General features: G+C 33.3%; 6 non-coding genes across 6 annotated transcripts; all 6 read left to right on the top strand.

The window, feature by feature from the left end:
- Positions 1-85: 85 nt before the first annotated feature.
- LOC127012247 (small subunit ribosomal RNA) lies at positions 86-2,080 on the top strand. Its single transcript, XR_007765760.1, has one exon. It is a non-coding gene; the product is annotated as a small subunit ribosomal RNA (ribosomal RNA).
- Positions 2,081-3,285: 1,205 nt separating this feature from the next.
- LOC127012238 (5.8S ribosomal RNA) lies at positions 3,286-3,464 on the top strand. The gene has a single exon (XR_007765751.1). It is a non-coding gene; the product is annotated as a 5.8S ribosomal RNA (ribosomal RNA).
- Positions 3,465-3,866: 402 nt separating this feature from the next.
- On the top strand, positions 3,867-7,837 carry LOC127012253 (large subunit ribosomal RNA). Its single transcript, XR_007765766.1, has one exon. It is a non-coding gene; the product is annotated as a large subunit ribosomal RNA (ribosomal RNA).
- Positions 7,838-12,361: 4,524 nt separating this feature from the next.
- LOC127012246 (small subunit ribosomal RNA) lies at positions 12,362-14,356 on the top strand. Its single transcript, XR_007765759.1, has one exon. It is a non-coding gene; the product is annotated as a small subunit ribosomal RNA (ribosomal RNA).
- A 1,471-nt stretch (positions 14,357-15,827) lies between these two features.
- Positions 15,828-16,006, top strand: LOC127012237 (5.8S ribosomal RNA). The gene has a single exon (XR_007765750.1). It is a non-coding gene; the product is annotated as a 5.8S ribosomal RNA (ribosomal RNA).
- A 402-nt stretch (positions 16,007-16,408) lies between these two features.
- LOC122817944 (large subunit ribosomal RNA) lies at positions 16,409-20,379 on the top strand. The gene has a single exon (XR_006367485.1). It is a non-coding gene; the product is annotated as a large subunit ribosomal RNA (ribosomal RNA).
- The last annotated feature ends 4,581 nt before the right edge of the window (positions 20,380-24,960 follow it).

Genomic DNA, 24,960 nt, shown 5'->3' with positions numbered 1-24,960 from the left:
TATTCGATAGAAATAAAATCTATAACAACATATATATTGCTAATTTCTATTCAAAAAATATGAATGAAATATGAATAAAAACATTATTCTGGTTGATCCTGCCAGTAGTTATATGCTTGTCTCAAAGATTAAGCCATGCATGTCTAAGTACACACGAATTAAAAGTGAAACCGCAAAAGGCTCATTATATCAGTTATGGTTCCTTAGATCGTTAACAGTTACTTGGATAACTGTGGTAATTCTAGAGCTAATACATGCAATTAAAACATGAACCTTATGGAACATGTGCTTTTATTAGGCTAAAACCAAGCGATCGCAAGATCGTTATATTGGTTGAACTCTAGATAACATGCAGATCGTATGGTCTTGTACCGACGACAGATCTTTCAAATGTCTGCCCTATCAACTTTTGATGGTAGTATCTAGGACTACCATGGTTGCAACGGGTAACGGGGAATCAGGGTTCGATTCCGGAGAGGGAGCCTGAGAAACGGCTACCACATCTAAGGAAGGCAGCAGGCGCGTAAATTACCCACTCCCAGCTCGGGGAGGTAGTGACGAAAAATAACAATACAGGACTCATATCCGAGGCCCTGTAATTGGAATGAGTACACTTTAAATCCTTTAACAAGGACCAATTGGAGGGCAAGTCTGGTGCCAGCAGCCGCGGTAATTCCAGCTCCAATAGCGTATATTAAAGTTGTTGCGGTTAAAACGTTCGTAGTTGAACTTGTGCTTCATACGGGTAGTACAACTTACAATTGTGGTTAGTACTATACCTTTATGTATGTAAGCGTATTACCGGTGGAGTTCTTACATGTGCTTAGATACTTGTATTTTTTCATATGTTCCTCCTATTTAAAAACCTGCATTAGTGCTCTTAAACGAGTGTTATTGTGGGCCGGTACAATTACTTTGAACAAATTAGAGTGCTTAAAGCAGGCTTCAAATGCCTGAATATTCTGTGCATGGGATAATGAAATAAGACCTCTGTTCTGCTTTCATTGGTTTTCAGATCAAGAGGTAATGATTAATAGAAGCAGTTTGGGGGCATTAGTATTACGACGCGAGAGGTGAAATTCTTGGACCGTCGTAAGACTAACTTAAGCGAAAGCATTTGCCAAAGATGTTTTCATTAATCAAGAACGAAAGTTAGAGGTTCGAAGGCGATCAGATACCGCCCTAGTTCTAACCATAAACGATGCCAGCTAGCAATTGGGTGTAGCTACTTTTATGGCTCTCTCAGTCGCTTCCCGGGAAACCAAAGCTTTTGGGCTCCGGGGGAAGTATGGTTGCAAAGCTGAAACTTAAAGGAATTGACGGAAGGGCACCACCAGGAGTGGAGCCTGCGGCTTAATTTGACTCAACACGGGAAAACTTACCAGGTCCGAACATAAGTGTGTAAGACAGATTGATAGCTCTTTCTCGAATCTATGGGTGGTGGTGCATGGCCGTTCTTAGTTCGTGGAGTGATTTGTCTGGTTAATTCCGATAACGAACGAGACTCAAATATATTAAATAGATATCTTCAGGATTATGGTGTTGAAGCTTATATAGCCTTCATTCATGGTGGCAGTAAAATGTTTATTGTGTTTGAATGTGTTTATATAAGTGGAGCCGTACCTGTTGGTTTGTCCCATTATAAGGACACTAGCTTCTTAAATGGACAAATTGCGTCTAGCAATAATGAGATTGAGCAATAACAGGTCTGTGATGCCCTTAGATGTCCTGGGCTGCACGCGCGCTACAATGAAAGTATCAACGTGTATTTCCTAGACCGAGAGGTCCGGGTAAACCGCTGAACCACTTTCATGCTTGGGATTGTGAACTGAAACTGTTCACATGAACTTGGAATTCCCAGTAAGTGTGAGTCATTAACTCGCATTGATTACGTCCCTGCCCTTTGTACACACCGCCCGTCGCTACTACCGATTGAATTATTTAGTGAGGTCTCCGGACGTGATCACTGTGACGCCTTGCGTGTTACGGTTGTTTCGCAAAAGTTGACCGAACTTGATTATTTAGAGGAAGTAAAAGTCGTAACAAGGTTTCCGTAGGTGAACCTGCGGAAGGATCATTAATGTTTTAATATCCTTACCGTTAATAAAATATTTGTTTATATTATAATAAATACATTATAGTATTACAAATAAAATATGAATTGCCAAAATGTATATGAGATCTATTATAGATCAAATGAAATTTCGAACAAGCAAATCGAAATAATGCAAATATTAAAATTATATATTGTATTTAATACATATGAGAGAAATTAATAAGCAGCCAAAGCAAACAAATAAAAATTCGAACAAGCAAATCGAATTATTAAAATAATAATATTAAATTATTATTGTATATCCTTACCGTTAATAAAATATTTGTTTATATTATAATAAATACATTATAATAATACAAATAAAATATGAATTGCCAAAATGTATATGAGATCTAATATAGATCAAATAAAATTTCGAACAAGCAAATCGAAATAATGCAAATATTAAAATTATATATTGTATTTAATACATATGAGAGAAATAATAAGCAGCCAAAGCAAACAAATAAAAATTCGAACAAGCAAATCGAATTATTAAAATAATAATATTAAATTATTATTGTATATCCTTACCGTTAATAAAATATTTGTTTATATTATAATAAATACATTATAGTAATACAAATAAAATATGAATTGCCAAAATGTATATGATCTAATATAGATCAAATGAAATTTCGAACAAGCAAATCGAAATAATGCAAATATTAAAATTATATATTGTATTTAATACATATGAGAGAAATAATAAGCAGCCAAAACAAACAAATAAAAATTCGAACAAGCAAATCGAATTATTAAAATAATAATATTAAATTATTATTGTATATAAACACAATTAAAATACTGTGTGTATATGGACCATAATATACACGCGTTGCGATATGTATTGTTCATCTCAGTTATGCGCATACATTGGATAATGCAACAACCTAAAATGTACAATGTTGTACCTGGTTTTATACAGGTTAATGTTTTATATAAATTTCAATTTATATCGCTAAAAAAGTATTAATATATATATATATATATATTTATTTACAATAAATGCAATTTAAAAAGAAATACTTTGATATATATTGGTTATATAAAACTAAGACATTTCGCAGCATTCGTTTTAGGTATAAAAATAAATTTATTGAAGGAATTGATATATGCCAGTAAAATGGTGTATTTTTAATTTCTTTCAATAAAAACATATTTGACAAAATTAAGAAACCAATTTATAAAACTCTAAGCGGTGGATCACTCGGCTCATGGGTCGATGAAGAACGCAGCAAACTGTGCGTCATCGTGTGAACTGCAGGACACATGAACATCGACATTTTGAACGCATATCGCAGTCCATGCTGTTATGTACTTTAATTAATTTTATAGTGCTGCTTGGACTACATATGGTTGAGGGTTGTAAGACTATGCTAATTAAGTTGCTTATACAAATTTTATAATGAAATTTTATAAGCATATGGTATATTATTGGATAATAATAATTTAATTATTTTATTCATAATATTAAAAAATATATGAAAAACATTATCTCACATTAGTAAATAATTTGAATGTGAAAAACGAAGAGAAATATTTTCTTTTTCAATCAAATGATACTGAGAAATGTCTAGCATAAAAATTTATCTAGAATTGTCTCTTATTAATGATTAGAAAATAGAAAACCGTTGACAATATTATTGTTCTTCGTTGATTCGTTAAATCAAACAAATGCCATTTATATACAGATATTATTAATATAACGAATTTAATAAAATGTTTTATCATTATATATAAAGAATTAATTGCATATAAAAGTTATACACAACCTCAACTCATATGGGACTACCCCCTGAATTTAAGCATATTAATTAGGGGAGGAAAAGAAACTAACAAGGATTTTCTTAGTAGCGGCGAGCGAAAAGAAATCAGTTCAGCACTAAGTCACTTTGTCTATATGGCAAATGTGAGATGCAGTGTATGGAGCGTCAATATTCTAGTATGAGAAATTAACGATTTAAGTCCTTCTTAAATGAGGCCATTTACCCATAGAGGGTGCCAGGCCCGTATAACGTTAATGATTACTAGATGATGTTTCCAAAGAGTCGTGTTGCTTGATAGTGCAGCACTAAGTGGGTGGTAAACTCCATCTAAAACTAAATATAACCATGAGACCGATAGTAAACAAGTACCGTGAGGGAAAGTTGAAAAGAACTCTGAATAGAGAGTTAAACAGTACGTGAAACTGCTTAGAGGTTAAGCCCGATGAACCTGAATATCCGTTATGGAAAATTCATCATTAGAATTGTAATATTTAAACAATATTATGATAATAGTGTGCATTTTTTCCATATAAGGACATTGTAATCTATTAGCATACCAAATTTATCATAAAATATAACTTATAGTTTATTCAAATTAATTTGCTTGCATTTTAACACAGAATAAATGTTATTAATTTGATAAAGTGCTGATAGATTTATATGAATACAGTGCGTTAATTTTTCGGAATTATATAATGGCATAATTATCATTGATTTTTGTGTTTATTATATGCACTTGTAGGATTAACAATGCGAAAGATTCAGGATACCTTCGGGACCCGTCTTGAAACACGGACCAAGGAGTCTAACATATGTGCAAGTTATTGGGATATAAACCTAATAGCGTAATTAACTTGACTAATAATGGGATTAGTTTTTTAACTATTTATAGCTAATTAACACAATCCCGGGGCGTTCTATATAGTTATGTATAATGATATTTATATTATTTATGCCTCTAACTGGAACGTACCTTGAGCATATATGCTGTGACCCGAAAGATGGTGAACTATACTTGATCAGGTTGAAGTCAGGGGAAACCCTGATGGAAGACCGAAACAGTTCTGACGTGCAAATCGATTGTCAGAATTGAGTATAGGGGCGAAAGACCAATCGAACCATCTAGTAGCTGGTTCCTTCCGAAGTTTCCCTCAGGATAGCTGGTGCATTTTAATATTATATAAAATAATCTTATCTGGTAAAGCGAATGATTAGAGGCCTTAGGGTCGAAACGATCTTAACCTATTCTCAAACTTTAAATGGGTAAGAACCTTAACTTTCTTGATATGAAGTTCAAGGTTATGATATAATGTGCCCAGTGGGCCACTTTTGGTAAGCAGAACTGGCGCTGTGGGATGAACCAAACGTAATGTTACGGTGCCCAAATTAACAACTCATGCAGATACCATGAAAGGCGTTGGTTGCTTAAAACAGCAGGACGGTGATCATGGAAGTCGAAATCCGCTAAGGAGTGTGTAACAACTCACCTGCCGAAGCAACTAGCCCTTAAAATGGATGGCGCTTAAGTTGTATACCTATACATTACCGCTAAAGTAGATGATTTATATTACTTGTAATATAAATTTTGAAACTTTAGTGAGTAGGAAGGTACAATGGTATGCGTAGAAGTGTTTGGCGTAAGCCTGCATGGAGCTGCCATTGGTACAGATCTTGGTGGTAGTAGCAAATAATCGAATGAGACCTTGGAGGACTGAAGTGGAGAAGGGTTTCGTGTGAACAGTGGTTGATCACGAGTTAGTCGGTCCTAAGTTCAAGGCGAAAGCCGAAAATTTTCAAGTAAAATACAAATGCCAAACAAATATATATATTATATAAAATCTAGCTAAATTAATATACTTGAATAATTTTGAACGAAAGGGAATACGGTTCCAATTCCGTAACCTGTTGAGTATCCGTTTGTTATTAAATATGGGCCTCGTGCTCATCCTGGCAACAGGAACGACCATAAAGAAGCCGTCGAGAGATATCGGAAGAGTTTTCTTTTCTGTTTTATAGCCGTACTACCATGGAAGTCTTTCGCAGAGAGATATGGTAGATGGGCTAGAAGAGCATGACATATACTGTTGTGTCGATATTTTCTCCTCGGACCTTGAAAATTTATGGTGGGGACACGCAAACTTCTCAACAGGCCGTACCAATATCCGCAGCTGGTCTCCAAGGTGAAGAGTCTCTAGTCGATAGAATAATGTAGGTAAGGGAAGTCGGCAAATTAGATCCGTAACTTCGGGATAAGGATTGGCTCTGAAGATTGAGATAGTCGGGCTTGATTGGGAAACAATAACATGGTTTATGTGCTCGTTCTGGGTAAATAGAGTTTCTAGCATTTATGTTAGTTACTTGTTCCCCGGATAGTTTAGTTACGTAGCCAATTGTGGAACTTTCTTGCTAAAATTTTTAAGAATACTAATTGGGTTAAACCAATTAGTTCTTATTAATTATAACGATTATCAATTAACAATCAATTCAGAACTGGCACGGACTTGGGGAATCCGACTGTCTAATTAAAACAAAGCATTGTGATGGCCCTAGCGGGTGTTGACACAATGTGATTTCTGCCCAGTGCTCTGAATGTCAAAGTGAAGAAATTCAAGTAAGCGCGGGTCAACGGCGGGAGTAACTATGACTCTCTTAAGGTAGCCAAATGCCTCGTCATCTAATTAGTGACGCGCATGAATGGATTAACGAGATTCCTACTGTCCCTATCTACTATCTAGCGAAACCACAGCCAAGGGAACGGGCTTGGAATAATTAGCGGGGAAAGAAGACCCTTTTGAGCTTGACTCTAATCTGGCAGTGTAAGGAGACATAAGAGGTGTAGAATAAGTGGGAGATATTAGACCTCGGTTTGGTATCGCCAATGAAATACCACTACTCTTATTGTTTCCTTACTTACTTGATTAAATGGAACGTGTATCATTTCCTAGCCATTATACGGATATATTTATTATATCTTATGGTATTGGGTTTTGATGCAAGCTTCTTGATCAAAGTATCACGAGTTTGTTATATAATCGCAAACAAATTCTTTAATAAAACGGTGCATTTATGTATTTTTGATTTGAAAATTTGGTATAACTCCAATTACTCAGGTATGATCCAATTCAAGGACATTGCCAGGTAGGGAGTTTGACTGGGGCGGTACATCTCTCAAATAATAACGGAGGTGTCCCAAGGCCAGCTCAGTGCGGACAGAAACCACACATAGAGCAAAAGGGCAAATGCTGACTTGATCTCGGTGTTCAGTACACACAGGGACAGCAAAAGCTCGGCCTATCGATCCTTTTGGTTTAAAGAGTTTTTAACAAGAGGTGTCAGAAAAGTTACCATAGGGATAACTGGCTTGTGGCGGCCAAGCGTTCATAGCGACGTCGCTTTTTGATCCTTCGATGTCGGCTCTTCCTATCATTGTGAAGCAAAATTCACCAAGCGTTGGATTGTTCACCCATGCAAGGGAACGTGAGCTGGGTTTAGACCGTCGTGAGACAGGTTAGTTTTACCCTACTAATGACAAAACGTTGTTGCGACAGCATTCCTGCGTAGTACGAGAGGAACCGCAGGTACGGACCAATGGCACAATACTTGTTCGAGCGAACAGTGGTATGACGCTACGTCCGTTGGATTATGCCTGAACGCCTCTAAGGTCGTATCCGTGCTGGACTGCAATGATAAATAAGGGGCAATTTGCATTGTATGGCTTCTAAACCATTTAAAGTTTATAATTTACTTTTTAAACGACAATGGATGTGATGCCAATGTAATTTGTAACATAGTAAATTGGGAGGATCTTTGATCACCTGATGCCGCGCTAGTTACATATAAAAGCATTATTTAATACAATGACAAAGCCTAGAATCAATTGTAAACGACTTTTGTAACAGGCAAGGTGTTGTAAGTGGTTGAGCAGCTGCCATACTGCGATCCACTGAAGCTTATCCTTTGCTTGATGATTCGATAATAAAATTGCATAATTTATTTGTTGTGTTGAACTTCTTATATAAAGTTCAACCAACAATCTATTTGTATGCATTGATTGTTTGCTTGGCTTTGTGGCGAATTTTTAATCCTTTATATATTACATTCCTAAGGTCTAGATTTTCAAGTAAGAGACCAATTTGATTAACATATCAATATAAGTACAACTCGACCATCTAATAATAACAATATGAATCGTCATCTTATTAGTGACGCGAAGATTGGCAAACATATAATATAAAAATATTCCTAAGGTCTAGATTTTCAAGTAAGAGACCAATTTGATTAACATATCAATATAAGTACAACTCGACCATCTAATAATAACAATATGAATCGTCATCTTATTAGTGACGCGAAGATTGGCAAACATATAATATAAAAATATTCCTAAGGTCTAGATTTTCAAGTAAGAGACCAATTTGATTAACATATCAATATAAGTACAACTCGACCATCTAATAATAACAATATGAATCGTCATCTTATTAGTGACGCGAAGATTGGCAAACATATAATATAAAAATATTCCTAAGGTCTAGATTTTCAAGTAAGAGACCAATTTGATTAACATATCAATATAAGTACAACTCGACCATCTAATAATAATATGAATCGTCATCTTATTAGTGACGCGAAGATTGGCAAACATATAATATAAAAATATTCCTAAGGTCTAGATTTTCAAGTAAGAGACCAATTTGATTAACATATCAATATAAGTACAACTCGACCATCTAATAATAATATGAATCGTCATCTTATTAGTGACGCGAAGATTGGCAAACATATAATATAAAAATATTCCTAAGGTCTAGATTTTCAAGTAAGAGACCAATTTGATTAACATATCAATATAAGTACAACTCGACCATCTAATAATAACAATATGAATCGTCATCTTTTTAGTGACGCGAAGATTGGCAAACATATAATATAAAAATATTCCTAAGGTCTAGAATCTTAAGCAATAGACCAATTCAACTAAGAGTTGACATATAAAAATATGTTCCTTTTAATGTTAGCAAAATTTTATCGTCACATACTGTTAGTGACGCGAACGTTTTTTTCTCCATGTTTATATGAATGTTTATTCAAAGGTAGAAAGGCAGGATCGTTATTTTATAAGTGAAGCGATAAAAAAATATTATGCAATAGGACATCTATTTATAAATATTTTTAAGTCTTAGAAATTCAAGTAAAGAGATTCAAGAAATTCATTCAACTTAGAGCGCACATATAATTAAAACTATTCCTGAGGTTTAGAAACCAAATTAAATAAAGAGGACATATAAACGTATGTGGTATTTTGATGGTAGTAAAAATGTATCGCGATATTATTAGTGACGCGACCAATTTTTATACTCTTTGCTCCATGTGCAAATATATCTAGTGTTTAGATAGTCAATTAAAAATGACAATTTTAACTAAAAGACTTAAAAAAGTGTTTGTCAAACTTATAATTTTGTCAATACTATATAAAACGCCAATCATATCCTTATAAAAGTAAATACGGTATATGGTTATAAATACAAAACCATATATAAATAAAAAAATGAAATCGTATGTATATGGCTTATAGGTATAATACCTATAAGGCATAATAATGTATAATATTAGCAAATATACATATAAAAGTGCATAAATTGTATAGATATGGCATAAAGAAGGCATTTATGAGAATAGCTAGTAGAATTTGCCCATACACTACTAGCGAAATGAGATATTTATACCTAGTGAGGGCGGCACTAGTACTATAAATTGTGGCAAAATAAATCTTATGCAAATGCATAGGATTTTGTCAATACCGTACAAAAAACTAAGTAAAACGTATGGATATTGAAAAATAAATGGATTATATTCATAAAATACGAATATTTCTTGCATTCTCTTGTTATACGAGAGAATATCATACGGAGCGGGCAGCCCCTAGTATAGTAAGCAGTCGAATGGGAGACAGCGTGTCCAAAAACACCTATAGGGAGGTGGTCGTTGGCGGACCTCTCCTCGTATTGGTCAAACTTATGATTTTGTCAATACTATATAAAACGCCAATCATATCCATATAAAAGTGAATACAGTATATGGATATGAATAAAAAACCATACATAAATAAAAAAAATATGTATAAAAAATTATACATATATTTATATTAAGCAATCGTATGGATGTGGCTTATAGGTATAATACCTATAAGGCATAATAATGTATAATATAGCAAATATACATATAAAAGTGCATGAATTGTATAGATATGGCATATAAGTGACATATTTATGAGAATAGCTAGTAGAATTTGCCCATACACTACTAGCGAAATGAGATATTTATACCTAGTGAGGGCGGCACTAGTACTATAAATTGTGGCAAAATAAATCTTATGCAAATGCATAGGATTTTGTCAATACCGTACAAAAAACTAAGTAAAACGTATGGATATTGAAAAATAAATGGATTATATTCATAAAATACGAATATTTCTTGCATTCTCTTGTTATATGAGAGAATATCATACGGAGCGGGTAGCCCCTAGTATAGTAAGCAGTCGAATGGGAGACAGCGTGTCCAAAAACACCTATAGGGAGGTGGTCGTTGGCGGACCTCTCCTCGTATTGGTCAAACTTATGATTTTGTCAATACTATATAAAACGCCAATCATATCCATATAAAAGTGAATACAGTATATGGATATGAATAAAAAACCATACATAAATAAAAAAAAATATGTATAAAAAATTATACATATATTTATATTAAGCAATCGTATGGATGTGGCTTATAGGTATAATACCTATAAGGCATAATAATGTATAATATAGCAAATATACATATAAAAGTGCATGAATTGTATAGATATGGCATATAAGTGACATATTTATGAGAATAGCTAGTAGAATTTGCCCATACACTACTAGCGAAATGAGATATTTATACCTAGTGAGGGCGGCACTAGTACTATAAATTGTGGCAAAATAAATCTTATGCAAATGCATAGGATTTTGTCAATACCATACATAAACCGTATGGATATTGAGAAGTTAATAGATTACATCTATAATATGAGAAGTATTTTAGTATTCTTATTAAATAAGAGAATACTATAAGGGTGAGTGGCAAAGAGAATTGAATATACCCGAATGGGAGACAGCGTGTCCAAAAACTACTATAGGTGGTGTGGCAAATATGAGGAAGGCAATATATCCATATAATGAAAATAAAAGTGCGTTTTCTTATTATATAAGAGAACACTATATGGGTGAGTGGCAAAGTAAATTGAATATACCCGAATGGGAGACAGCGTGTCCAAAAACTACTATAGGTGGTGTGGCAAATATGAGGAAGGCAATATATCCATATAATGAAAATAAAAGTGCGTTTTCTTATTATATAAGAGAACACTATATGGGTGAGTGGCAAAGTAAATTGAATATACCCGAATGGGAGACAGCGTGTCCAAAAACTACTATAGGTGGTGTGGCAAATATGAGGAAGGCAATATATCCATATAATGAATATAAAAGTGCGTTGTCTTATTATATAAGAGAACACTATATGGGTGAGTGGCAAAGTAAATTGAATATACCCGAATGGGAGACAGCGTGTCCAAAAACTACTATAGGATGGTCAATGGGCCGGCCGTCTGCTATTGACATATGTCAGTAGAGAAGATATTATCCGTCAAATTTGTTTCTTTATTCATTTATTTGAATACGAGACTTGGCTCCGCGGTTAATATTTTAAGCCCAAAGATAATAACGTTGAAACAAAGGCCAAGTTTCTATTGTACATAGAATAACAAATTGTTTCCGAATTTTATCGTTAATTTTAGGAGGTAGGCTAACATGATTTATATTATATGTGTATTATTAAATAATAATAGTACATAAAAGTCTACCAAAGAAATATAAAAATGTAATTATGAATACATTTTCAATATTAATATCAACTTATATTGTTGATAATAAAAAATAGCTATTAAGAGAGTTATTTAAGAAATTATATAATATATAATAAAGAGTATATATATAAATAATATATAAGTATATATTATTTAAGAAATAAATATAGTAGTAATAATTATATATATACACTCGGTTCTATTTTATATATTACCAGAGACTTATATGGATATATATAGATAAATTTTAAATTTATCGTCAAAATACAAATGATTAACTCAATATCTTATATTGGTTAAACAAAAATTGTACATGTGTGGATACAATATATTATGTATGTCGAACAAAAATGATATTTTAGAATGAAATGTGCATATATAAAGAAAATATATGAAAAATAAATATTGTGTTTATAAAGAATATGATTCTTTTTGACATCAATAAAAACTTGTTATTATTAGTGGCGAAACAAGTATAAATTGGAAAACAAACGTATACGAATGCTATATAAAAATGGCCGTATTCGATAGAAATAAAATCTATAACAACATATATATTGCTAATTTCTATTCAAAAAATATGAATGAAATATGAATAAAAACATTATTCTGGTTGATCCTGCCAGTAGTTATATGCTTGTCTCAAAGATTAAGCCATGCATGTCTAAGTACACACGAATTAAAAGTGAAACCGCAAAAGGCTCATTATATCAGTTATGGTTCCTTAGATCGTTAACAGTTACTTGGATAACTGTGGTAATTCTAGAGCTAATACATGCAATTAAAACATGAACCTTATGGAACATGTGCTTTTATTAGGCTAAAACCAAGCGATCGCAAGATCGTTATATTGGTTGAACTCTAGATAACATGCAGATCGTATGGTCTTGTACCGACGACAGATCTTTCAAATGTCTGCCCTATCAACTTTTGATGGTAGTATCTAGGACTACCATGGTTGCAACGGGTAACGGGGAATCAGGGTTCGATTCCGGAGAGGGAGCCTGAGAAACGGCTACCACATCTAAGGAAGGCAGCAGGCGCGTAAATTACCCACTCCCAGCTCGGGGAGGTAGTGACGAAAAATAACAATACAGGACTCATATCCGAGGCCCTGTAATTGGAATGAGTACACTTTAAATCCTTTAACAAGGACCAATTGGAGGGCAAGTCTGGTGCCAGCAGCCGCGGTAATTCCAGCTCCAATAGCGTATATTAAAGTTGTTGCGGTTAAAACGTTCGTAGTTGAACTTGTGCTTCATACGGGTAGTACAACTTACAATTGTGGTTAGTACTATACCTTTATGTATGTAAGCGTATTACCGGTGGAGTTCTTACATGTGCTTAGATACTTGTATTTTTTCATATGTTCCTCCTATTTAAAAACCTGCATTAGTGCTCTTAAACGAGTGTTATTGTGGGCCGGTACAATTACTTTGAACAAATTAGAGTGCTTAAAGCAGGCTTCAAATGCCTGAATATTCTGTGCATGGGATAATGAAATAAGACCTCTGTTCTGCTTTCATTGGTTTTCAGATCAAGAGGTAATGATTAATAGAAGCAGTTTGGGGGCATTAGTATTACGACGCGAGAGGTGAAATTCTTGGACCGTCGTAAGACTAACTTAAGCGAAAGCATTTGCCAAAGATGTTTTCATTAATCAAGAACGAAAGTTAGAGGTTCGAAGGCGATCAGATACCGCCCTAGTTCTAACCATAAACGATGCCAGCTAGCAATTGGGTGTAGCTACTTTTATGGCTCTCTCAGTCGCTTCCCGGGAAACCAAAGCTTTTGGGCTCCGGGGGAAGTATGGTTGCAAAGCTGAAACTTAAAGGAATTGACGGAAGGGCACCACCAGGAGTGGAGCCTGCGGCTTAATTTGACTCAACACGGGAAAACTTACCAGGTCCGAACATAAGTGTGTAAGACAGATTGATAGCTCTTTCTCGAATCTATGGGTGGTGGTGCATGGCCGTTCTTAGTTCGTGGAGTGATTTGTCTGGTTAATTCCGATAACGAACGAGACTCAAATATATTAAATAGATATCTTCAGGATTATGGTGTTGAAGCTTATATAGCCTTCATTCATGGTGGCAGTAAAATGTTTATTGTGTTTGAATGTGTTTATATAAGTGGAGCCGTACCTGTTGGTTTGTCCCATTATAAGGACACTAGCTTCTTAAATGGACAAATTGCGTCTAGCAATAATGAGATTGAGCAATAACAGGTCTGTGATGCCCTTAGATGTCCTGGGCTGCACGCGCGCTACAATGAAAGTATCAACGTGTATTTCCTAGACCGAGAGGTCCGGGTAAACCGCTGAACCACTTTCATGCTTGGGATTGTGAACTGAAACTGTTCACATGAACTTGGAATTCCCAGTAAGTGTGAGTCATTAACTCGCATTGATTACGTCCCTGCCCTTTGTACACACCGCCCGTCGCTACTACCGATTGAATTATTTAGTGAGGTCTCCGGACGTGATCACTGTGACGCCTTGCGTGTTACGGTTGTTTCGCAAAAGTTGACCGAACTTGATTATTTAGAGGAAGTAAAAGTCGTAACAAGGTTTCCGTAGGTGAACCTGCGGAAGGATCATTAATGTTTTAATATCCTTACCGTTAATAAAATATTTGTTTATATTATAATAAATACATTATAGTATTACAAATAAAATATGAATTGCCAAAATGTATATGAGATCTATTATAGATCAAATGAAATTTCGAACAAGCAAATCGAAATAATGCAAATATTAAAATTATATATTGTATTTAATACATATGAGAGAAATTAATAAGCAGCCAAAGCAAACAAATAAAAATTCGAACAAGCAAATCGAATTATTAAAATAATAATATTAAATTATTATTGTATATCCTTACCGTTAATAAAATATTTGTTTATATTATAATAAATACATTATAATAATACAAATAAAATATGAATTGCCAAAATGTATATGAGATCTAATATAGATCAAATAAAATTTCGAACAAGCAAATCGAAATAATGCAAATATTAAAATTATATATTGTATTTAATACATATGAGAGAAATAATAAGCAGCCAAAGCAAACAAATAAAAATTCGAACAAGCAAATCGAATTATTAAAATAATAATATTAAATTATTATTGTATATCCTTACCGTTAATAAAATATTTGTTTATATTATAATAAATACATTATAGTATTACAAATAAAATATAAATTGCCAAAATGTATATGAGATCTATTATAGATCAAATGAAATTTCGAACAAGCAAATCGAAATAATGCAAATATTAAAATTATATATTGTATTTAATACATATGAGAGAAATTAATAAGCAGCCAAAGCAAACAAATAAAAATTCGAACAAGCAAATCGAATTATTAAAATAATAATATTAAATTATTATTGTATATCCTTACCGTTAATAAAATATTTGTTTATATTATAATAAATACATTATAGTAATACAAATAAAATATGAATTGCCAAAATGTATATGATCTAATATAGATCAAATGAAATTTCGAACAAGCAAATCGAAATAATGCAAATATTAAAATTATATATTGTATTTAATACATATGAGAGAAATAATAAGCAGCCAAAGCAAACAAATAAAAATTCGAACAAGCAAATCGAATTATTAAAATAATAATATTAAATTATTATTGTATATAAACACAATTAAAATACTGTGTGTATATGGACCATAATATACACGCGTTGCGATATGTATTGTTCATCTCAGTTATGCGCATACATTGGATAATGCAACAACCTAAAATGTACAATGTTGTACCTGGTTTTATACAGGTTAATGTTTTATATAAATTTCAATTTATATCGCTAAAAAAGTATTAATATATATATATATATATATTTATTTACAATAAATGCAATTTAAAAAGAAATACTTTGATATATATTGGTTATATAAAACTAAGACATTTCGCAGCATTCGTTTTAGGTATAAAAATAAATTTATTGAAGGAATTGATATATGCCAGTAAAATGGTGTATTTTTAATTTCTTTCAATAAAAACATATTTGACAAAATTAAGAAACCAATTTATAAAACTCTAAGCGGTGGATCACTCGGCTCATGGGTCGATGAAGAACGCAGCAAACTGTGCGTCATCGTGTGAACTGCAGGACACATGAACATCGACATTTTGAACGCATATCGCAGTCCATGCTGTTATGTACTTTAATTAATTTTATAGTGCTGCTTGGACTACATATGGTTGAGGGTTGTAAGACTATGCTAATTAAGTTGCTTATACAAATTTTATAATGAAATTTTATAAGCATATGGTATATTATTGGATAATAATAATTTAATTATTTTATTCATAATATTAAAAAATATATGAAAAACATTATCTCACATTAGTAAATAATTTGAATGTGAAAAACGAAGAGAAATATTTTCTTTTTCAATCAAATGATACTGAGAAATGTCTAGCATAAAAATTTATCTAGAATTGTCTCTTATTAATGATTAGAAAATAGAAAACCGTTGACAATATTATTGTTCTTCGTTGATTCGTTAAATCAAACAAATGCCATTTATATACAGATATTATTAATATAACGAATTTAATAAAATGTTTTATCATTATATATAAAGAATTAATTGCATATAAAAGTTATACACAACCTCAACTCATATGGGACTACCCCCTGAATTTAAGCATATTAATTAGGGGAGGAAAAGAAACTAACAAGGATTTTCTTAGTAGCGGCGAGCGAAAAGAAATCAGTTCAGCACTAAGTCACTTTGTCTATATGGCAAATGTGAGATGCAGTGTATGGAGCGTCAATATTCTAGTATGAGAAATTAACGATTTAAGTCCTTCTTAAATGAGGCCATTTACCCATAGAGGGTGCCAGGCCCGTATAACGTTAATGATTACTAGATGATGTTTCCAAAGAGTCGTGTTGCTTGATAGTGCAGCACTAAGTGGGTGGTAAACTCCATCTAAAACTAAATATAACCATGAGACCGATAGTAAACAAGTACCGTGAGGGAAAGTTGAAAAGAACTCTGAATAGAGAGTTAAACAGTACGTGAAACTGCTTAGAGGTTAAGCCCGATGAACCTGAATATCCGTTATGGAAAATTCATCATTAGAATTGTAATATTTAAACAATATTATGATAATAGTGTGCATTTTTTCCATATAAGGACATTGTAATCTATTAGCATACCAAATTTATCATAAAATATAACTTATAGTTTATTCAAATTAATTTGCTTGCATTTTAACACAGAATAAATGTTATTAATTTGATAAAGTGCTGATAGATTTATATGAATACAGTGCGTTAATTTTTCGGAATTATATAATGGCATAATTATCATTGATTTTTGTGTTTATTATATGCACTTGTAGGATTAACAATGCGAAAGATTCAGGATACCTTCGGGACCCGTCTTGAAACACGGACCAAGGAGTCTAACATATGTGCAAGTTATTGGGATATAAACCTAATAGCGTAATTAACTTGACTAATAATGGGATTAGTTTTTTAACTATTTATAGCTAATTAACACAATCCCGGGGCGTTCTATATAGTTATGTATAATGATATTTATATTATTTATGCCTCTAACTGGAACGTACCTTGAGCATATATGCTGTGACCCGAAAGATGGTGAACTATACTTGATCAGGTTGAAGTCAGGGGAAACCCTGATGGAAGACCGAAACAGTTCTGACGTGCAAATCGATTGTCAGAATTGAGTATAGGGGCGAAAGACCAATCGAACCATCTAGTAGCTGGTTCCTTCCGAAGTTTCCCTCAGGATAGCTGGTGCATTTTAATATTATATAAAATAATCTTATCTGGTAAAGCGAATGATTAGAGGCCTTAGGGTCGAAACGATCTTAACCTATTCTCAAACTTTAAATGGGTAAGAACCTTAACTTTCTTGATATGAAGTTCAAGGTTATGATATAATGTGCCCAGTGGGCCACTTTTGGTAAGCAGAACTGGCGCTGTGGGATGAACCAAACGTAATGTTACGGTGCCCAAATTAACAACTCATGCAGATACCATGAAAGGCGTTGGTTGCTTAAAACAGCAGGACGGTGATCATGGAAGTCGAAATCCGCTAAGGAGTGTGTAACAACTCACCTGCCGAAGCAACTAGCCCTTAAAATGGATGGCGCTTAAGTTGTATACCTATACATTACCGCTAAAGTAGATGATTTATATTACTTGTAATATAAATTTTGAAACTTTAGTGAGTAGGAAGGTACAATGGTATGCGTAGAAGTGTTTGGCGTAAGCCTGCATGGAGCTGCCATTGGTACAGATCTTGGTGGTAGTAGCAAATAATCGAATGAGACCTTGGAGGACTGAAGTGGAGAAGGGTTTCGTGTGAACAGTGGTTGATCACGAGTTAGTCGGTCCTAAGTTCAAGGCGAAAGCCGAAAATTTTCAAGTAAAATACAAATGCCAAACAAATATATATATTATATAAAATCTAGCTAAATTAATATACTTGAATAATTTTGAACGAAAGGGAATACGGTTCCAATTCCGTAACCTGTTGAGTATCCGTTTGTTATTAAATATGGGCCTCGTGCTCATCCTGGCAACAGGAACGACCATAAAGAAGCCGTCGAGAGATATCGGAAGAGTTTTCTTTTCTGTTTTATAGCCGTACTACCATGGAAGTCTTTCGCAGAGAGATATGGTAGATGGGCTAGAAGAGCATGACATATACTGTTGTGTCGATATTTTCTCCTCGGACCTTGAAAATTTATGGTGGGGACACGCAAACTTCTCAACAGGCCGTACCAATATCCGCAGCTGGTCTCCAAGGTGAAGAGTCTCTAGTCGATAGAATAATGTAGGTAAGGGAAGTCGGCAAATTAGATCCGTAACTTCGGGATAAGGATTGGCTCTGAAGATTGAGATAGTCGGGCTTGATTGGGAAACAATAACATGGTTTATGTGCTCGTTCTGGGTAAATAGAGTTTCTAGCATTTATGTTAGTTACTTGTTCCCCGGATAGTTTAGTTACGTAGCCAATTGTGGAACTTTCTTGCTAAAATTTTTAAGAATACTAATTGGGTTAAACCAATTAGTTCTTATTAATTATAACGATTATCAATTAACAATCAATTCAGAACTGGCACGGACTTGGGGAATCCGACTGTCTAATTAAAACAAAGCATTGTGATGGCCCTAGCGGGTGTTGACACAATGTGATTTCTGCCCAGTGCTCTGAATGTCAAAGTGAAGAAATTCAAGTAAGCGCGGGTCAACGGCGGGAGTAACTATGACTCTCTTAAGGTAGCCAAATGCCTCGTCATCTAATTAGTGACGCGCATGAATGGATTAACGAGATTCCTACTGTCCCTATCTACTATCTAGCGAAACCACAGCCAAGGGAACGGGCTTGGAATAATTAGCGGGGAAAGAAGACCCTTTTGAGCTTGACTCTAATCTGGCAGTGTAAGGAGACATAAGAGGTGTAGAATAAGTGGGAGATATTAGACCTCGGTTTGGTATCGCCAATGAAATACCACTACTCTTATTGTTTCCTTACTTACTTGATTAAATGGAACGTGTATCATTTCCTAGCCATTATACGGATATATTTATTATATCTTATGGTATTGGGTTTTGATGCAAGCTTCTTGATCAAAGTATCACGAGTTTGTTATATAATCGCAAACAAATTCTTTAATAAAACGGTGCATTTATGTATTTTTGATTTGAAAATTTGGTATAACTCCAATTACTCAGGTATGATCCAATTCAAGGACATTGCCAGGTAGGGAGTTTGACTGGGGCGGTACATCTCTCAAATAATAACGGAGGTGTCCCAAGGCCAGCTCAGTGCGGACAGAAACCACACATAGAGCAAAAGGGCAAATGCTGACTTGATCTCGGTGTTCAGTACACACAGGGACAGCAAAAGCTCGGCCTATCGATCCTTTTGGTTTAAAGAGTTTTTAACAAGAGGTGTCAGAAAAGTTACCATAGGGATAACTGGCTTGTGGCGGCCAAGCGTTCATAGCGACGTCGCTTTTTGATCCTTCGATGTCGGCTCTTCCTATCATTGTGAAGCAAAATTCACCAAGCGTTGGATTGTTCACCCATGCAAGGGAACGTGAGCTGGGTTTAGACCGTCGTGAGACAGGTTAGTTTTACCCTACTAATGACAAAACGTTGTTGCGACAGCATTCCTGCGTAGTACGAGAGGAACCGCAGGTACGGACCAATGGCACAATACTTGTTCGAGCGAACAGTGGTATGACGCTACGTCCGTTGGATTATGCCTGAACGCCTCTAAGGTCGTATCCGTGCTGGACTGCAATGATAAATAAGGGGCAATTTGCATTGTATGGCTTCTAAACCATTTAAAGTTTATAATTTACTTTTTAAACGACAATGGATGTGATGCCAATGTAATTTGTAACATAGTAAATTGGGAGGATCTTTGATCACCTGATGCCGCGCTAGTTACATATAAAAGCATTATTTAATACAATGACAAAGCCTAGAATCAATTGTAAACGACTTTTGTAACAGGCAAGGTGTTGTAAGTGGTTGAGCAGCTGCCATACTGCGATCCACTGAAGCTTATCCTTTGCTTGATGATTCGATAATAAAATTGCATAATTTATTTGTTGTGTTGAACTTCTTATATAAAGTTCAACCAACAATCTATTTGTATGCATTGATTGTTTGCTTGGCTTTGTGGCGAATTTTTAATCCTTTATATATTACATTCCTAAGGTCTAGATTTTCAAGTAAGAGACCAATTTGATTAACATATCAATATAAGTACAACTCGACCATCTAATAATAACAATATGAATCGTCATCTTATTAGTGACGCGAAGATTGGCAAACATATAATATAAAAATATTCCTAAGGTCTAGATTTTCAAGTAAGAGACCAATTTGATTAACATATCAATATAAGTACAACTCGACCATCTAATAATAACAATATGAATCGTCATCTTATTAGTGACGCGAAGATTGGCAAACATATAATATAAAAATATTCCTAAGGTCTAGATTTTCAAGTAAGAGACCAATTTGATTAACATATCAATATAAGTACAACTCGACCATCTAATAATAACAATATGAATCGTCATCTTATTAGTGACGCGAAGATTGGCAAACATATAATATAAAAATATTCCTAAGGTCTAGATTTTCAAGTAAGAGACCAATTTGATTAACATATCAATATAAGTACAACTCGACCATCTAATAATAATATGAATCGTCATCTTATTAGTGACGCGAAGATTGGCAAACATATAATATAAAAATATTCCTAAGGTCTAGATTTTCAAGTAAGAGACCAATTTGATTAACATATCAATATAAGTACAACTCGACCATCTAATAATAATATGAATCGTCATCTTATTAGTGACGCGAAGATTGGCAAACATATAATATAAAAATATTCCTAAGGTCTAGATTTTCAAGTAAGAGACCAATTTGATTAACATATCAATATAAGTACAACTCGACCATCTAATAATAACAATATGAATCGTCATCTTTTTAGTGACGCGAAGATTGGCAAACATATAATATAAAAATATTCCTAAGGTCTAGAATCTTAAGCAATAGACCAATTCAACTAAGAGTTGACATATAAAAATATGTTCCTTTTAATGTTAGCAAAATTTTATCGTCACATACTGTTAGTGACGCGAACGTTTTTTTCTCCATGTTTATATGAATGTTTATTCAAAGGTAGAAAGGCAGGATCGTTATTTTATAAGTGAAGCGATAAAAAAATATTATGCAATAGGACATCTATTTATAAATATTTTTAAGTCTTAGAAATTCAAGTAAAGAGATTCAAGAAATTCATTCAACTTAGAGCGCACATATAATTAAAACTATTCCTGAGGTTTAGAAACCAAATTAAATAAAGAGGACATATAAACGTATGTGGTATTTTGATGGTAGTAAAAATGTATCGCGATATTATTAGTGACGCGACCAATTTTTATACTCTTTGCTCCATGTGCAAATATATCTAGTGTTTAGATAGTCAATTAAAAATGACAATTTTAACTAAAAGACTTAAAAAAGTGTTTGTCAAACTTATAATTTTGTCAATACTATATAAAACGCCAATCATATCCTTATAAAAGTAAATACGGTATATGGTTATAAATACAAAACCATATATAAATAAAAAAATGAAATCGTATGTATATGGCTTATAGGTATAATACCTATAAGGCATAATAATGTATAATATTAGCAAATATACATATAAAAGTGCATAAATTGTATAGATATGGCATAAAGAAGGCATTTATGAGAATAGCTAGTAGAATTTGCCCATACACTACTAGCGAAATGAGATATTTATACCTAGTGAGGGCGGCACTAGTACTATAAATTGTGGCAAAATAAATCTTATGCAAATGCATAGGATTTTGTCAATACCGTACAAAAAACTAAGTAAAACGTATGGATATTGAAAAATAAATGGATTATATTCATAAAATACGAATATTTCTTGCATTCTCTTGTTATACGAGAGAATATCATACGGAGCGGGCAGCCCCTAGTATAGTAAGCAGTCGAATGGGAGACAGCGTGTCCAAAAACACCTATAGGGAGGTGGTCGTTGGCGGACCTCTCCTCGTATTGGTCAAACTTATGATTTTGTCAATACTATATAAAACGCCAATCATATCCATATAAAAGTGAATACAGTATATGGATATGAATAAAAAACCATACATAAATAAAAAAAAATATGTATAAAAAATTATACATATATTTATATTAAGCAATCGTATGGATGTGGCTTATAGGTATAATACCTATAAGGCATAATAATGTATAATATAGCAAATATACATATAAAAGTGCATGAATTGTATAGATATGGCATATAAGTGACATATTTATGAGAATAGCTAGTAGAATTTGCCCATACACTACTAGCGAAATGAGATATTTATACCTAGTGAGGGCGGCACTAGTACTATAAATTGTGGCAAAATAAATCTTATGCAAATGCATAGGATTTTGTCAATACCGTACAAAAAACTAAGTAAAACGTATGGATATTGAAAAATAAATGGATTATATTCATAAAATACGAATATTTCTTGCATTCTCTTGTTATATGAGAGAATATCATACGGAGCGGGTAGCCCCTAGTATAGTAAGCAGTCGAATGGGAGACAGCGTGTCCAAAAACACCTATAGGGAGGTGGTCGTTGGCGGACCTCTCCTCGTATTGGTCAAACTTATGATTTTGTCAATACTATATAAAACGCCAATCATATCCATATAAAAGTGAATACAGTATATGGATATGAATAAAAAACCATACATAAATAAAAAAAAATATGTATAAAAAATTATACATATATTTATATTAAGCAATCGTATGGATGTGGCTTATAGGTATAATACCTATAAGGCATAATAATGTATAATATAGCAAATATACATATAAAAGTGCATGAATTGTATAGATATGGCATATAAGTGACATATTTATGAGAATAGCTAGTAGAATTTGCCCATACACTACTAGCGAAATGAGATATTTATACCTAGTGAGGGCGGCACTAGTACTATAAATTGTGGCAAAATAAATCTTATGCAAATGCATAGGATTTTGTCAATACCGTACAAAAAACTAAGTAAAACGTATGGATATTGAAAAATAAATGGATTATATTCATAAAATACGAATATTTCTTGCATTCTCTTGTTATATGAGAGAATATCATACGGAGCGGGTAGCCCCTAGTATAGTAAGCAGTCGAATGGGAGACAGCGTGTCCAAAAACACCTATAGGGAGGTGGTCGTTGGCGGACCTCTCCTCGTATTGGTCAAACTTATGATTTTGTCAATACTATATAAAACGCCAATCATATCCATATAAAATTGAATACAGTATATGGATATGAATAAAAAACCATACAAAAATAAAAAAAAAATATGTATAAAAAATTATACATATATTTATATTAAGCAATCGTATGGATGTGGCTTATAGGTATAATACCTATAAGGCATAATAATGTATAATATAGCAAATATACATATAAAAGTGCATGAATTGTATAGATATGGCATATAAGTGACATATTTATGAGAATAGCTAGTAGAATTTCCCCATACACTACTAGCGAAATGAGATATTTATACCTAGTGAGGGCGGCACTAGTACTATAAATTGTGGCAAAATAAATCTTATGCAAATGCATAGGATTTTGTCAATACCGTACAAAAAACTAAGTAAAACGTATGGATATTGAAAAATAAATGGATTATATTCATAAAATACGAATATTTCTTGCATTCTCTTGTTATATGAGAGAATATCATACGGAGCGGGTAGCCCCTAGTATAGTAAGCAGTCGAATGGGAGACAGCGTGTCCAAAAACACCTATAGGGAGGTGGTCGTTGGCGGACCTCTCCTCGTATTGGTCAAACTTATGATTTTGTCAATACTATATAAAACGCCAATCATATCCATATAAAAGTGAATACAGTATATGGATATGAATAAAAAACCATACATAAATAAAAAAAAATATGTATAAAAAATTATACATATATTTATATTAAGCAATCGTATGGATGTGGCTTATAGGTATAATACCTATAAGGCATAATAATGTATAATATAGCAAATATACATATAAAAGTGCATGAATTGTATAGATATGGCATATAAGTGACATATTTATGAGAATAGCTAGTAGAATTTGCCCATACACTACTAGCGAAATGAGATATTTATACCTAGTGAGGGCGGCACTAGTACTATAAATTGTGGCAAAATAAATCTTATGCAAATGCATAGGATTTTGTCAATACCGTACAAAAAACTAAGTAAAACGTATGGATATTGAAAAATAAATGGATTATATTCATAAAATACGAATATTTCTTGCATTCTCTTGTTATATGAGAGAATATCATACGGAGCGGGTAGCCCCTAGTATAGTAAGCAGTCGAATGGGAGACAGCGTGTCCAAAAACACCTATAGGGAGGTGGTCGTTGGCGGACCTCTCCTCGTATTGGTCAAACTTATGATTTTGTCAATACTATATAAAACGCCAATCATATCCATATAAAAGTGAATACAGTATATGGATATGAATAAAAAACCATACATAAATAAAAAAAAAATATGTATAAAAAATTATACATATATTTATATT

Source organism: Drosophila biarmipes, unplaced genomic scaffold (genome assembly GCF_025231255.1).
Source record: "Drosophila biarmipes strain raj3 unplaced genomic scaffold, RU_DBia_V1.1 ptg000036l, whole genome shotgun sequence".
NCBI lineage: Eukaryota > Metazoa > Arthropoda > Insecta > Diptera > Drosophilidae > Drosophila > Drosophila biarmipes.
Note: the sequence above shows the minus strand (reverse complement) of the source record. Positions and strands in the feature narration are given on the sequence as shown.